The following is a 12,961-nucleotide window of genomic DNA, read 5'->3' as shown; positions in this document are numbered from 1 at the left end:
CTTGGTGTTTACAGTATAGGCGGAGAACTCTTTTTTTGTAGAAGTACAAGTTTCTTGTAGTTAGTTTTGGTAGTTGTTCCCCACACCGGAGCTCCATAGCACAGCTTAGAATAAAAAAGGCAATTGTATAGCTGTTGTTTCAGCCATAGGGGAATCAGTTTAGAAATTCTGTACATAATACCAATACTTTTTGATAAGTCTACACATAGTTGGCTAATATGCGCGTTCCAGCTTAACTCTTCATTAAACGTCACTCCAAGAAACTTCTGGTTTGTCACTTGCTGCAATTTCATTCCTGCATAAGTGATGGTTATTTCCTTATCGATGGGTGTATTGCGCGACCTGAATATAATGTATTTTGTTTTTTCGGCATTTAATTGCAATTTATTTTGATTCATCCAGCAAGCCAGTGATACAAGGTAGTGATTCACACTGTGCTCTAATTCATTCAGGTCCCGTGATTTAAAAAATAGATTGGTGTCGTCGGCGTACATTATTAGTTCTGGTGAATCAGGTATATTAACTATATCGTTTACGAAAATTATGAATAATAGCGGACCTAGCTTGGAGCCCTGAGCCTCGTTCAAGCGTTAAATAACTAGACGAAACATCCTGCATACGTACGAACTGTTGACGGTTATTTAAGTAGCTTACCAGCAACCGACTTGCAACACCCCTTATCCCGTACTTCTCTAATTTCTGTAACAAGATTTTGTGATCTATAGAATCAAATGCCTTCTTTAGGTCTAAAAATAGACCAAGCGTATAGTTTTTGTCTTCAATATTGGTTATTATTTTATATTTGATATATAAAAGTGCTTGTTCAGTGGATTTATTCTTTTGGAAGCCATACTGACTCTTTGTAATTACTCTGCGTGCGTTAAAGAATGTAACTAATCTGACGTAAATTATATCTTCGAAAATTTTTGAGAACACAGTTAAGATAGATATTGGTCTGTAATTACTAAATTGTTCATTATCTCCCCCTTTGTGTATTGGTGTAACTCGGGCTATTTTCAATTCTTCGGGGAAAATTCCATCAGTTAATGTTAAATTTAGTAAATATGCTAGCACTTCGCTAATCTCATGCGCGACATGTATTACTGCATTCGAAGTAATTCCGTCTATACCCGCAGCTACATTTCGTTTTAGCTTTTTTATTACTGCTACTACTTCGTTGGGATCTGTCGGTCTCAAGAAAATAGTTTCACTGACCTCAGTTATGACTTCATTATCATTTCTACTGTTTTCTGCACCATGTGGATAAGCCCCCGCTTTTATAAAATGTCTGTTCATATCGTCAACTAATTTTATGTTTTCTGCTGTCGTCAGGGCAGTGTGGGATTGGTCACTTTTTGATCGAGCCGATTCCCTTCTCGTAGTCAGCGGTTTGCAAGGCAGTCCGCTGACTTACATTTTGCTAGAATGTTCCAGTACGTCCTGCATCTAGATAGCATCCCGAACTAAGGATCCCACTCACTGATCTTATTTTCACAGAACATCAAATAAACGTTTTATTATCTCTCTAGATGAATTGAGGAGGTACACACGAGTTACAGGACGGACATACCGAATGACGCGTAATGTGCACATTCTACTCGTGGGTCTAAAACAAAGAAAAGTACTGAGAATGTTGCCGCTCATTCGTTGGGAAGACACTGAACTTAGGATTCAAAACTCGGTGGAGACCTAAGCCGAAAATCGCCAAAAATTCGCCATGTCGCCATTCATAATTTTAGGTCGCCACGGGCCTCTCAAGTAGCCACCATTGGCAACCCTGTTCGGGACGAACATAGGTAAGGTAGAGAGGGAGGCCATACGAAAAATGCAGGGAGGTTAAGCAGGCTGATCCCGGCTGGCTAGAATTAATTAAATTCAGAGGGTTTTACGTGCCATAACCAGGGTATGATTACGAAACTCGCCGCAGTGGGGACATCGTATTAAGTTGGACCACTTGGGGTTATTCAACGTACATCTACGTCTAAGCACAAGGGTGTTTCTGCATTTCTCTTTATCGAAACGCGGCCGCCATGGCCAGAAATCGAACGCGCATCCTCGGGCTTGGCAGCGCAGAACCTTAGTATCTGCCTCATCTACTGTTAGCACAGAAAATGATGTGTTTCTTGCAAACAAAGCACGAGAATTACTGAACACTTCAGCGTGTCATTGACCTTCGTTGAACCCATCTGTTTGTTCTCTGTATTCTTTTATATATCCCCTTATCTATTACACCTATTCCCTTATTACTCTATCTATCCACATCTCTGTCTTTCTCCCTCTCCACCGGCTGGAGCCCGATTATTCGAATTATGTAAGTAGTGCGACGGTAAGTGAGGCTCTTTGTAACATAGATCGAGAATATGTCCGTCTGGTATTGCAACGTTGGCTAGAGCGAAAGTTTGGAGACAAGAGAAGCATGCCTTTACTTTTATTCTTTGCGCAACATGCGCACTACGGCGTTTCCGTACTTCGGAATCACGAGACATCGCTATTCTTACAACGTTGAAAGCGGTCACGGAGGCTGCAAACCACGAAGTCGCGGGTTCCATATCCGACTACGGAGGCCGCATTTTGATCAACGTAAATTGCATAAACGATGAAGTACGTTGCCCTGCGTTCACGGAAAAAAAAATGAAAGAAGTACCAGCTGGTTAAAATTAGTCCGAAATCTTCCAAATTTGCGTGCCTTATGCTAACCTAATTTTGCCCTTTGAGCGTTTATATCTATCTATCTATCTATCTATCTATCTATCTATCTATCTATCTATCTATCTATCTATCTATCTATCTATCTATCTATCTATCTATCTATCTATCTATCTATCTATCTATCTATCTATCTATCTATCTATCTATCTATCTATCTATCTATCTATCTATCTATCTATCTATCTATCTATCTATCTATCTATCTATCTATCTATCTATCCTCGTTATGCATGTTTTGCAATGAAATTGAAACAATAGAGCATTTCTTTTTATTCTGTCGCCGCTACTCTAATCAGAGAAAAAGATACCTTGTAGCGCCATTTAAGAACTTAGGTTTAGCAATGAATGTTCCAGAAATTTTATCATTTGGCGGCACTTTGTTAGGGCATAGCCACAGGGATGTCTGCTCTGCTGTGTTCGATTACATAAATGAAACAAAAAGATTACCATGTTAGTGTATTTATCTCTGTCCGTAATCTTGATTCGAAATCTGTTATTATTTATCTTAGAAACTACCGAAACGATAGTCTGACCGCTTGCTCCTTCAACAATCACATTTTTTTAACCTAAATTTAAAGATTTGTTTAGTATCATTGGTGTTTACCTTAAGCATCCTGCCGCCCGGTTCTTGGCCCATCCCCCTTTGTGTGTGAGCGCCATCAAGACGAGGACATCATCATCATCATTTCTTTGAAGAGGCACTAGTGGTGCCAAGCCTGAAACAAGGCATGTAGGGAAGGGTGTTTCAGCTGCACTGACGTCGTCGGAAAACTGCGTCGGAACGCAGCTTACCCTGAGGTGCTTCTTATTCTTCCCTACATGTCCGGTTTCAGTTCCCTACGGCATGTACGGAAGGGTGTTTCAGCTCCACTAACATCGTCGGCTATTTGTTGGGCTAACTGTTGCCTTCTTCAGTTTTAGTGGACCGGTGGCGAGTAAAGCACCATCACATTGCGTTATGTTTGAAGAAGTGGTGTTTCAAATATACGACTTTACCGCAGAGATCCACGTTTGTGTCTCTGGTTTTAGGTAAGAAACTTGAGCGCCTTGGTAAATTTCGTCGGGGATTCCCACATCGCTGCTAAACCAAACATAATGTTTTAGGCAGTAACGGCGAACCTTTAACTCATAATATGCATAGTATGGACCGGTAGCGAGTAGTTGGATTTACTCAATTTTTGCGGTGCATACACGTTTATGATGGACCGTGACGACGACATCACACGCCGACAAGCCGAGGCCCTAGGCTGCTTCGCCCCGAAAACATAGAGAAGAGAAAAAGAAACTGAAAAAAATAAAAGCAAACAAGGAACACAGCCCTGCTCCCCGCTTCTTTCAGGCTTGGCACCACTAGTGCGAAGCTGGCTTAATTTTTTTACTTATTTTTTATTTTTTTTATGATCATGTGCGGTGCACAGTGTCGCAGATTGCTGGCCTAGCTAAAGATGCGAATATTTTCCAGATTTCTGGCGCAGCTAAAGATGCCGATATTTTGTTTTCACAAAGAGCGAATTCACGCTCGTAAGAAGACTTAGCGCTCTAGGCGTCGCAGCAAACGATACAACAGCCACCCGCTGTTGTGGCGTATCGGGTATGGTGTTGCGCTGTGAAACGCGAAGTCGCGGGATCAAATCGCGTTTATTTATTTATTTATTTCGTTTGAATACATAGAAAACACGAAGTCACAGAGGAAATAGGGAGGGAACAGGCTGACAACTGCCACCTAAAGGGGCACAACGCCTGCCTGCTCATTTGGGAAAGTGGAAACATTGGGGAAAGGAAGATAGGGGGGAAAGAAAAAGGAAAGAAAATAGGTAAGAAAAAAAAACAAATAACACAGACGTAAACACGAATAAGTGGTCACAAGGAAAAATGTCTATACGTTTCAAAATGTCTAAATGTCTATCGCGTTTCAACGAGGGCTAAATTAATGCACGCCTCCAGTAGTCGAAATAGTCCCCAGTCCCTCATTACGACGCCTTTCAAGGACGTATCGTGGTTCGTAATACCGCACAAATCAATTCAATACGACGAGGCCAAGTGTTGCCACGAGCCGCAATGGTCTCCGTAAGTTTTGTTGCCGCTGTATAGTAGAAATTCTACAGGAGCAAGAGTACGCGTGCCGGCGCCTAGCAGCTTTTAAATGATTGTGATTTAATTTCCTCTTGTGGGCACTGTAGAATGGCAAAGCCAAAGTAAATAAAAAGCTCACAATACTACAACATGTTTAAACAGCTAATGAGAAACAAGATATGCTTAACATGTTACGTGAATGTAAAACAGCATGAATATTTGGAACATATTTTTAGTTGAGGTCATGCAAAGAAACACAATCGGAGTTGACCAGTCTGAACTGGATGCGCCATTTTATGGAAAAAGTCCTGGGATTTGCATAAGCAATAGTCCAACATACGAGCTTAAATGTTACTCATTTTGTCCTTATTTACAGAAGGCGACCCCACCACAGCCAGCTCCGTCTCCCACGAGTCGCCGTCTCATCTCTGTAGAATGCGATCATTCGTACTTACTATCATAGGTCGGCAAACTCACTCATGAGTCGACTCACTCAGACTCACTCAGACTCAGATTGACCCGCGAGTCCGAGTCTGAATGAGTCCGGGTGAAGAATATTTTTGTGAGTTCGAGTTCGAGTGCCTCCGGCTAAAGAAATTTTTGTGAGTCTGAGTCCGAGTGAGTCCGGTTGAGGAAAATATTGATGATTCTGAGTCCGAGTGAGCCCTAAGCGGAAAATATATTTCGTGAGTGAGTCTGAGTGAGCTCCACCTTTTATTGGCGACCTACGGTGCTATCTACTCATCTTCAGCATTACTGTCAGTCTCATATCGGCTTACGTTTGTTCTAAAGTCTATTCACACATATCTCAACGCACTCACGTTCATGCGCCACCTAATATTTATTGGTCAGAGACGTGAATTTGGAGGAGTGCCATGACCTCCCCCCGCAAACTCCTTCACTGAAAGTTCTTGATAAAAATATCTGGTGTGAGTCCGGTATGTCATACAAATGCCCTTACTTGATTAATGGATTACTGACAACTCATACTTGAAGGTATAAGATCAAAAGACGTATCGTAGAACACCGATTATGTGAGATGTTGGCATTAAATAGCATTGACACCAAGTTTTAAAAAAGGTATACGTTAACGCTCACGGAGTCATGAGTCGACTCACTCAGGCTCACTCAGACTCAGTCAAGCCGTGAGTCTGAATCTGATTGAGTTTGGCTAAGTAAAATGTTGGTGAGTTTGAGTCCGAGTGAGTCCGGTTGAGCAAAAGTTTAGTCAGTCCGAGTCTGAGTGAGTCCGGTTGACGAAAATTTTGGTGAGTCTGAGTCCGAGTGAGCCCTCGGAGCAGAATATATTTGTTGAGTGAGTCTGAGTGAGCAACTTTTTTGCCGACCTATGCTTACTATACGAAATACACAGCTATACGCTACTGTGGCATGTATTGAATGACTTCACTTTCGATACCTTGCTATTAAAAGCAGTGAATAAATCCCGTTTTCCAACTGCTACTTTTTCTTGCCGAAAGAAAATTTTCACGCATCAGGGCATGACGGCTCGCGTGTATTGAACTGAGAAAAGATTTGCAAACAAATGTTTTGTGCACGTGCTGATATTTCAAGAAAGTTAGTAACGGAAACCTGCCGAACACAACATGTGTAGCAGCAACACAATCTGAAAAGAAATATGCGAGCGGTGTTGAGTTCCCGCTTGGGGCACACAAGATAAGTCGCGCGATCGTCGAGAGCATAACAGACAAGAAGCGGCGTGGCGTTTCCTCCTCGCACATCAGCGAAAGCGTTGCCATAGCAGCAGCAGTGATTTTTTTATTGTTTTTTGGGGGAAGTTCGGCCTATCAAGCACCGGGGTACAATTTGGCGCTAGTGACACAATTCCTGCTTACCTGGGAGGTATACCAGCTGACCTAGCTCTGGTTGAGCATCGTGCACATGCCGCTGCTGCCTCGCCCACTGAAGAAACAGTCCGCCGCAGATGCCTTTATACCCAAGGGCACTGACGTCACACGGCTGCGTTGCTAGAAGCGAACGTGGGTGACGTCACCGAAACAAGCGTCATGCGGTGACAGGGTCACGAGGGCTCCGGTAGAAAAGTTGGCGGGCGATCCAAGAATATCATCCATCGATGAGGTAGGTTGTTCTGTTCACAAGGTGTCCGGTGCACACGCATGCAGTCGATAGTCGAACTCGCTGCAGCCGGCAGATCAGACGGGCTCAGCCAGGGGGATGAAAGTTCGCGGTTTTTCTGCCCCGTGACCACAGCGATACTAATGTTTGGGGGCTGTACTCCCCAGATTCGAGTTCCTCAGGTCTCCAATAAAGTTCTTGTCATGTCATGTCATGTACTACCTACGAGCATAAATGAACGTTGTTGTTCCATTTTATATTTATTACCAGGTTACTTATTAACTCCGGAGTTTTTAATACGCAAGTGAACCTGAAGGTTGCAGTTTGAGATTGCGAAAATACGAGCGCCACCCGGAGTGGAAAACGACAACTGCGCCGTCCTATCTCTCACTGCAAAAAAGGGGCGTTTCTTGTCGCGCGCCTATGTATGCTACGGCCTACGGTGTCCCAAAGGCCGCTTTTACTACCGCAAAGTTTGTTTGAAACCCTTGCAAGCTTCAGCGAAACAGATGCATGAATGGATTCGCGCCGTCATCACAAATCGTGCTGCGCTGAGTGGTGTCGAAATTCTTCAAGCTACACCGGCATAAAATTCTTTCGGTTCCCGGCGGACGAAAGGTACGATCTGCATACTGCTCGTTTTGTTTTCCTACGCTTGCACGGCATATCAGGATGCGACTTTTGTATGCAATTAAAAACGTAAAATATTCAAGTTGTGTTTTTACTGTATGAATGGTACGTTTAGGCAACAAAACATTGAAACAAACTTTGCTCTTTATTCTTGTCTAATTTATGTGTACACGTAAACAAAAACAAAGTCTTACTTAGGATAAGTGGTGCAAAAATAGGTGGATGGGCAAACCTTCATCAATCAGAACGCAACGATTGCCGTTTTAATTATGTGGCGGGTTGCTCCACAGGAAGAAGGTCGCGCGCTCGCCATCTGTATACCTTCCACTCGCTCAATTTGGCTTGCTGGTGCATCCCAATTGAATTTGGCGCTGAATTCCCCCCCCCCCCCCCCCCGTCCGCCACTCGGATCCTCAGCCCTCATCAAGATGGCGTCCCCCAGTTCGTGTCTGCAATGCACCGCCATGTTTTAGTACCGCCCCCAAACACCAGGCGTTCGTCCGGCGTTGCGAGCGTATATCGCGTTCCATGGATGGTATAGGAAGTTTCACTCCCCTGGTTCAGCAGGGAGTGCCTTCCTAGGACGGGTTGGTCGATGTGAAGAAGAAGCTGCGTGAAAAACAAAAGACGGGCTGAGCATCGTGTCCATGCCGCTGCTGCCTCGCCCACTGGTAGCACATAAAACGCAGTAAAAACATCGCACATAAAACGCAGTATCAGGGACTGTTTATTGTAAGGATCGCAGTCAGAACCTGCGATCCTAGTGAAAACGCAGGTGGAGCGCAAAAACGAAAATTGATTAAATATAATTTATACAACCATGACTCCTACAGCGTTGCTTATAATACCGGTTTGCAATTTCTGTCACCAGTCTGACCACGGCCCGTTTTCGCGAACATTCTGTGAGGCTTAATACATCACTGCTGATGATAATGGGTCTAAAAGCACGTCAATCTAAAAAAGAAAACTAGAAAAAACACTACAAGTATTCCCTTTTTTACATCTTCTGCCTATCAGTCCTTGCAACATTCCTCTCGTTTCTACTTACTGGCCGCGGTCATGTAGAGGGAACGTCATATAAATAGCATTAAGCGCGTAGAAAGACAAGTAGCGAAAGCGTTAATGAAAGTTTTAAGGCAGCAATAAAGCTTACTTACGGTTCTGTTTTCTTTTTTTAATTTTCTCCTTCGCTGCGCCGTCCATTCGAGCGCGCCAAAAGGATATGAACTGAGACAAGGCAACGTGTGCGCGCGCGAAAGGCGAGTGTTTCTTTTGTGTTTCTTTTTCATCTTTTTTTCTCGCCGGCTCGGCATGCCGCGTGCGGTGCTCGCCCAGGGAGAGAGCCGGCTGTCTCGCGCGTGATGTAGTGTCGCAATACCCGTGTCGAAGGGTGCCTTTGGGCACTGTTAAGTTATTCCGAACGATGGCCATTGGCCGAGCATTCTCGAAGAAGAAGCTGTTCGCCTTCGCGTCTCGCTCGCTGACGTACAACACCACAAATTACGAGCCGCCAGCTCGCGGAATTTCACTCTGCGCTGCCAGACCACCGCTCGCGCCTTCTGGGAGCCCCTGGGCTCTCCGTACTTCGGCAGCGCACTACGCTGTCGCCTTCGTCTCGTCACCTCCACCGCGTCGGGTGATGAGAAAAGCTCCGTAGAATAAGGGCTTCGAGAGTAAGGGGAGGCCACCGAAAATGATTCTCGCGAAAAGATCTCGGCAGGCTCTCTCACTGCGCTACTTTCTTCCTCTTAAATTTGATGTTCGCTGACGCAATTTTTTCTGTTTATTTTAAGTTACTCTATTCGTTCGCTTCCGAGCAGAGATTTGTGGGATGCTCGTGTACTTTGCAGGCGTAGTAAGAAAAAATAAATAATGACTTCGGCGTACGCGGCGCCGCACGGTGCGGTAGATGGCAAGACGGCCATTCAGACCCTGTCTTCCGACGTGTTAGTTCAATAATGACTTACTCGCGCTGAGCGGGAAAGACTGAACGAAATGGCTTTGATGCGTTGTGTGAAGATTACTGAGGTGACGTTCTTTCCGTTCCTGTTGCGCGGCGCCCCGCAAGCATTAAGAAAATTCGGCTGCCAAGGAATGTGATAAAAAAAAACAAGGGTAACGAAAAAAGCGCTAAAGGAATAAAACGAGAAGTGTTGGCTTCGGCGTGTGTACTGACAACGCGAATATTGGAAGCCCCTGAATATTCCCAAATGAATCAACCTGAAAATTTCGTATGACAAAACAGCGCTGCAGGACTATCGCCAATGCCAGACGCTCTACCACTCTCACAGGTCTTTTCACTGCGCTGTGAATACTTTTTTCGCGTATTTCTAAATGTGAAACATTTCGATAAGCATTTCATTATTATCTTCAGGGGGTACTTCACAACCGGCACTGTTGACTGTTTTGTATACACGTTGAAGTTATCCAGCAAGAAAGATGTTAGGCCTTCAGTCTGTACGCTCGGTGATCAGCTTATGTCAAAAGCGGACGCGCCTGGTTGACCTGCCTGCATTTCCTTCTTTTCCTCGCCCTTCTCCTTCTCCTCTTATGTCGGAACAGTTACATTCATAGAGTTCTCTGCCAGACTCATGCCTCTATTCCTTTCTTTTTTTTTTTTTGCTTGTGCGTGTTCGCTTTGACACATAGGAACATTTTCCCAACCCTGTGGTGAGCGAGGAGACATTACAGCACATCTTCTGCGACTGTCCTCGCTACAATGTGCAGAGACAATCCCTCGCGGTCGCCGTAGCGCGCGTAGAGCACAGACCGATGATGGCAGTAAACATTTTGGAATGTCATCCTGAGAAGTCATCGCGGATGAAAGCGACGAACGCATTGTTCAAATTCTTGAAGACAACAGACTTGCACCGGTGGTTGTAGACCAATGACAATATTGACTGAGGACTGTGACTGTGTATATTCCCCATCTGCCTCTTTCTCTTTCTATCTTCCTCTAATCTTCAAACACCCCCATCCCTTTCCCCAGTGTAGGGTGGCATACCAGTTTTTATGGACTGGTGAACATTCCTGACTTTCCTCCCTCTCACTCCTGTTATTTCCTTCCATCCCTCAGGCATGTTGTCGCGTATATAGCAACATTTGTCAAAGCAACTCGAGTAATGGTAGAACTCGTACAATGATAGACATATTAAATAACTTAACGAGCGATATTTAAAACTGCTAAATTTATTTCTTTGCAGCACTCTTATCTGCACGGACGTCAACGTGGTGATCTAATATTACACTGTCCGCGCTTTCATCGCCTGATCCCGGGTAAATTGGAAGAGATCTCCTGGAGTTTCTCCTGAAGTACGAAGTGGAAAATGCACGCTAACAGTGATAACAGTTCCTCAGCAATTACAGATGGGCATTCCGTCCCTCATGTCAGTGCAGGTGGTAATACCCTTCAACTCGGCGTCCGTCATAGATGACCCCGTACTCTCTTCATTACTGAATCTGCCACGTGCACAGAAAGCGCGAGCATGCCGCACATTTTAACGTGACACGTTTTCACAAATTATTTTTTAGAGTACTCTCAGCATAACTATAAAGTAAGTTTTTATTTTCGTCACACCGAAACTCTCCACTCAGAGTTTTCCTAAGTGAAAAGCGCGCACTTCAGCCTGAAGAGGTTCGCAAGGCCCGGAACTAAGCCAACTAGTACCGAGAGCAAAACTTCCGGTTTGGGCTACTTAGCGAGGAGCAGCGTACAGCCGGATGTTTGTCGAAAGACGCGACAGCAGCCGATCTTGGACAAGGCGCGGCTGCTTCCTTGAATGCCGAGATAAATGCACCACCACCGGCAGGAAGTGAGCCCGGATGAAGTCTTTGCATCACGCGCAGCATGTTTTCTTCAAGCCGTGATCTCGCAATTAAAAAAGCTCCGTATAAAGCCAAGAGGTCACGTGCTAGATCGTCACGCGCCAGGTGTACGCATTTTCTGCTCTACAAAGTTTTGTTAACGAAGGGATGCTTAAGGTTCGCTTCATACTTGAGCCTTCAGTCTTGGAATCTCGACAGACCATTAAGGAGTGCGCTCCTATAAAAAAATGTGGCCGCTTCTTCGCTTGTAAGTAAACCCCTAAAATACCCTAAATTCTCAGGGGAAAAAAATCGGAAAGGCTTTTTCCGCAACGATGCGCTAATGTTGTGCTGGAAAAGTCCTCGTATCACTAGAGGATCAAAGTCTAGCAGAATATTTTTTTGCAGATATGAAACGTCAGCGTCGCTGTCAAGCCGAAAGTTTTATGCGCCAAGGGACATAAACGTCTAACTTTTAGCGTAGAAACCATAATATATTCACCACTGGGCCCACCGTCAAGTAACTGTGTTTGCCAGCAAGCTGAGGGTGTCTGCACAAACACACATCTCATCCTGACTCAAGGGCAATAACGACTTGTGTGTATTAGGCTAAGGTGGCATAGTTTCTCGTCGCCTTGCGGTGTTAGAGACATTTTTTTGCGTAATATCACAGTCACCTGGCTTTTAAGGTGAGGAAAAGGTGTCACCGCATACTATGCTGTTGATATTATGCACCATATATTTCAGTGCATGCTGCTCTGCCCAAAGAGACCGCTATAAAAACAGTCAAGTAAGAACTTTGTACTGTGGTGAGACTTTCTGACAGTGATGACGGCTAATGGCTCACTGACCAAGTCACTGTGATGTCCACCAGTGCCGGCGGTGTTCTTCGCAGGCACCTCCGAATACAGCGTGGCAATACTATATAAAAAAGGAAGAAGATTGCTGCGCTGCACTTGGTGTTCAAAGCAGGTCACAGAGATTGGCAGTTGCGGATAACTTACGATAGTCATTTCCGTCGATGCTACTGCATAGAATACTGTGCACGAATACTTGGGTTCTTCAACGCTCGTTAAAATGATTGACAGGCGCCACGCTATTATACTTATCCGTAAGTGGTCATAAATAGGCCAACGCAGTGGTTGCGAAGGGCAGCGAACACACACACACACACACACACACACACACACACACACACACACACACACACACACACACACACACACACACACACACACACACGCACACACACACACACGCACACACGCACACGCACACACACACACACACACACACACACACACACACACACACACACACACACACACACACACACACACACAACGCAATAGAGTAACGGTATATTCGCACTTCAAAAAACACGGAGTATATCAAGACATTGTATGCTCACGTAGATCTCGGGCGTCCGCGCCATTCGTACTTAAATATTACGTCCTGATGCCTTGTTTCTACAAAAAACCCATAAAGCATACGTAGTAGGAAGGCAAGGAGTACTAGAGCTATCACCACAGACAAGCACCGAATGTTAGCCGGATCCAATGCATGAAGACATCTCTCTTCCTAGCGAGACGCAGTGTGCTCAACTCTTGCAGCATTGCAGGATGGGGCTGAACCTGAACACAGCTGCAGC

The 12,961-nt window shown here is 44.7% G+C and overlaps 1 protein-coding gene across 1 annotated transcript in view; it reads right to left on the bottom strand.

Annotated features, from left to right (window-relative positions):
• Nucleotides 1–6,669, bottom strand: part of LOC119388122 (lachesin) — a 194,280-nt gene extending 187,611 nt beyond the window's left edge. Inside the window, exon 1 of the mRNA XM_037655767.2 lies at nt 6,636–6,669. The gene's annotated coding sequence lies outside the window, so the exon portion shown is untranslated. The remainder of the gene's footprint in view (nt 1–6,635) is intronic.
• Nucleotides 6,670–12,961: the final 6,292 nt, after the last annotated feature.

The sequence above is a fragment of the Rhipicephalus sanguineus genome, chromosome 3, assembly GCF_013339695.2.
Source record: "Rhipicephalus sanguineus isolate Rsan-2018 chromosome 3, BIME_Rsan_1.4, whole genome shotgun sequence".
In the NCBI taxonomy this organism is placed as follows: domain Eukaryota; kingdom Metazoa; phylum Arthropoda; class Arachnida; order Ixodida; family Ixodidae; genus Rhipicephalus; species Rhipicephalus sanguineus.
Note: the sequence above shows the minus strand (reverse complement) of the source record. Positions and strands in the feature narration are given on the sequence as shown.